At 33.3% G+C, this 4,251-nt stretch overlaps 1 non-coding gene across 1 annotated transcript; it reads left to right on the top strand.

The window, feature by feature from the left end:
* The first annotated feature begins 1,332 nt into the window (after positions 1 to 1,332).
* LOC114501171 lies at positions 1,333 to 1,470 on the top strand. The gene has a single exon (XR_003684932.1). It is a non-coding gene; the product is annotated as a small nucleolar RNA SNORA46 (small nucleolar RNA).
* Positions 1,471 to 4,251: the final 2,781 nt, after the last annotated feature.

Genomic DNA, 4,251 nt, shown 5'->3' with positions numbered 1-4,251 from the left:
GTTTGAGAACAATTTTAGTTATTTCAGTTATTTTAAACATAAAAATAATCATGCTTTACAGCTTATCCAAAAACCTTAACCTATTTCAGAAAATATAAGTAAAAAACTACTGATATATACTACATTTTAAAAGGATTTCTAAGTACTATAACAATACTCATTTAATTATGTAATATTTAGCTCATTATTGTAACAATACTAAACATTGTTGGGTAAGATTTAAATTTTACTACTAATGACCTTATACTAAAAATAAATGATTAATGAAACTATATAATTAAGATACACAATAAATGGCAAAAAAGTTATTTAAAATAAAATAAATAAAAATATAATTTAAATTATTTCAAATGGTTTATTTAATAAATGTTTATCAAAAATGTGTTCTCATTCAAGAACTTTACTGGGTAAATGGTAAAAGAAGCAAAGACAATAGTATATTTAGTCGAGGGATTTCATTTCACGTCCAGCTGTCTAGAACATATTAGACTAATGGTTGAATAGTTTTTCTTCATTAAAAAGATACTAGGCAAATGGGTCAACAGTAATTGAACAAAAATAAAATAAATAAATTAAATTAAAAAGAACATCTTCAGAACCCAGCCATTGAAGACAACACAATAAAATGTTAGGATCATTTGCCTTATAAAACTGATGAGTTCACAAATTAACTTAACTAGCCAAGACTATCCTGAAGCATGAATTAATTTGAAAAGGCATGTATGATTTGTTTAGTAGTGGTTTAATCAACCTAGGAAACAATGTTGATCCCTAGGACTGGCCAACAGTTGGGAACTGACTAAATATTAAAACACTGCATACTAGGAGTAAATATGAACTGAAAGTAAACATCTCTCATATGAACTGTGGCTTGGAATCTGTTCTTCTAGGTGGCAAAAAAAAACTAAATTAAATTTGTGATTTGAATATATATTATATTATTGAATATATAATATATTGTGTATTATATATTATGTATATTGTACATAGATTATATATAAATATTGAATATATATAGCACATGTATTAGATTATTAACATCCATAGGTTCCTACAGAAAACAAAATAAAATTTTCTCTGAAGAAAAATATCATTGCACTAAATCTCAATAATTCCCACAAACAATATTTTTAACGCAATTGAATTCAAAGATAATAATTATACACTGAACTATACAGGAACAAAAAATTAGAAAAAATAAGACTCAAATAAATTACAGATGTTTATGCATTTTAACATTACATATTAAAATATTTAGGTTAATTAGGTTCAAGAAAATAAAAGATATTACACATATCAAAAGAAACAATAGACCAATAAGCAGATTATTGCAGCACTATATATAAACTGATGGATGGGAATTGTCCCCATTCTAAGTTACACTGTAGTGCAAAAGGATTCCTGGCTCTTTCCCATGCACAGATGACATAGTACCATTCTTCTGTTGCTGGACAGAGTTAAGGAACAGTAAAAAAAAAAAAAAGAAAAGAAAAAACAGATTATAGTATTATATTAGATAATTAGGAATATTTCAAGCATTTGAAAAAACTATTGACAGAGTATTTAAAATATATATTGCACCTAAATCCCACATAATAAAATAAAATCAAAATAAAGAGAAACATGAAAATAGCTAAAGATATGAGAGAGAGAAAGAGAGAGAGAGAGAAATGTATCTAAAAAACACAATTTAATGGAAAAAGATAACCATGTGTGGTGATGGGTGTGTAATAATAATTTCACAATGTGTACATTTATTAAATCATCACATTATACTTGGCAAAGCATCATGTTGTACAAAATATGTAAATACAAACACAATTTTGTCAATCATACCTCAATAAAGCTAAAAAAATTAAAAATATGAAACAATATCAAAAAACAATTTAAATGCACTAATCTATGAAAATAATGAATGAATGCTAAAGGAAATGTAATATGTTATATGTATTTAAAGGGTATAGCCCTGGCTGGCATAGCTCAGTGGATTGAGCACAGGCTGGGAACCAAAGTGTCCCAGGTTCGATTCCCAGCAAGGGTACATTCCTGGGTTGCAGGCTATAACCTCCAGCAACCGCACATTGATGTTTCTCTCTCTCTCTCTGTCTCTCTGTCTCTTCCTCCCTCCCTCCCTCCCTTCCGTCTCTAAAAATAAATAAATAAAATTTAAAAAAAAAGAGTATAAGTGCAAATTTACAACACTGTGCCTAATCAAAGTAGTTTTCAGAAACGAAGGCTGAACAAAACTGATTCCGACAAATTGAAAAGTGAAATAGATTGTAACCAACAATCCCAGACTAAAGAAAAGACTAAAAAGCATAATTAAGTCTTAAGGAAACATACATAAAATAGTACAGAATATATTTAACTTAAATAGAGGTGTGTAGAATTAAATATTTTTAGGTATCTAAATGATTCAGGAAGAAATTGAAAATATCACCTATCATTAAATTTTGTAATTTATGATTACATGTTGTTATCTCTCAAGTAACTATTATGATTAAATGATTTCTAAATTATGGAATAAAGAAGGAAAATGGAAGGAATTAAATATTTCACACAAAAAATCATTTTGTTTTTACATGCTAATAGTTAATAATCTCCAAAACCACATGATCTTACCTTTAACTGGAACTTAATCAACAAAACAAAGAAGCAAGCAAAATATAACCAAAGACATTGAAATGAAGAGCAAACTGACAGTAACCAGAGGAGAGATGGGAGGGGATAATGGGGGGGAGGGGGTGAAGGGTTTACAGGAACAACTATAAAGGACACATGGATAAAAACAAAGGGGGTGGAAACAGGCGAGGGAGGGGGGATGGCTGGGGAGGTGGGAAGAGGGAGAGGGAAAAGCCAGAAAGCTGTACTTGAACAACAATAAAATTAAAAGGTATTTTAAATAAATAAAGTTTAGCTTAAAGATGTGCTTAGCATTCACCTGAAATATAAAAAAAAAAAAATGAATCAAATTCTTATGAAATAAATTTAACAGAGAAGGTGAAAGACTTGTACACTGAAAACTACAAAACCTTGCTGAAATAAATTTTAAAAGCACCTAAATAAATGAAAACACATCAAACTAATGTATTGGAAGACTTAATTGTTAAGATAGCAATACTATCAAACACTATCTACAGAATCAATGTAATCCACCTCACACTGATCAGAATGACTATCATCAACAAATCAGCAAACAACAAGTGCTGGTGAGGTGTCAGGAACCGCCCTGCCTGATTTCAGAAGCTGTAACTGCCCCCCCATGGCCAAGACTGAGTGAAAAACCTTGGGACCATAAGCCACTAAGGAGACAAAGCTTATCTTCCTCGTAGGGGTGCTGCCTCTGTCCTCATTTCACCCTGCTTGGCCGCGAGCGAATGACCAGTTAGCCAATGATGGGTAAGATTCCTCAGGGGAGGGATGACCTGAGACAGGCAGGGTCAAGAAGGGGGGCCTTAGGGGAAGGACTTGGGGGGCTATTAAAAAGGGGGCAATGGACCTCATCCCTTGGCTTTGACATAGCCTGAGTCCTCTTTCTGTCTGCAAGAAATCTGCTAATCTCTTGGTTGCCTTACTTCCTCTGCCTGATTTGAGTCTGAAACAATGCTGGAGGGTGGTACAACCCTGGGCAGGAATGGGCAGTTCCCCAGGGTGATCAGGCCTAAGAAAGAATGCATAAAATCCTGTGAAAACTGCTTTGCTAAGAATGTCCTCAATTTTCTGACAAGGGTCCAAGCATGAAATGAGTTTGTTTCCCAAAGTTTTATGGCCCTTTAGCTAACTAACCTTGACTCAGAATAAGCCCTCATAGTTCTATGAATGTTTTCTATTGTTTGATCATTACTGCCTGACAATGATGAATGAAGACCTTCCTTGAGATAATGCTCCCAGAAAGCAATAAAAGCTTGTCCAGGCAAGGGTCAGGGCACTCTCTCTCTCAGAGTGTCCCCGCTGTCCCTTTTTCTCCACAGGACTTCTATAGTCCTTGTGAATTTGTTCTTCTCATCCACAACATATGGACCCCGCTGGCCAGAGTCTGCATCAGCGAGGATGTGGAGAAAGGGGAACCTTTTTGCATGCATAGGAATACAAACTCCTTCAGCCACTGTGGAAAGCAGCATGGAGATACCTCAAAAGTTAAAAATGAAACTGCCTTATGACCCAGTGATTCCACTTCTAGGAATTTATCTGAAGAAATCCAAAACACTGATTCAAAAGAATATAAGCACCCTTATGTTCATTGCAGCATTA

The sequence above is a fragment of the Phyllostomus discolor genome, chromosome 6 (assembly GCF_004126475.2).
Source record: "Phyllostomus discolor isolate MPI-MPIP mPhyDis1 chromosome 6, mPhyDis1.pri.v3, whole genome shotgun sequence".
Taxonomy (NCBI): Eukaryota; Metazoa; Chordata; class Mammalia; order Chiroptera; family Phyllostomidae; genus Phyllostomus; species Phyllostomus discolor.
The sequence above is the reverse complement of the archived record's forward strand: the minus strand, read 5'-3'. Positions and strand labels throughout refer to the sequence as shown.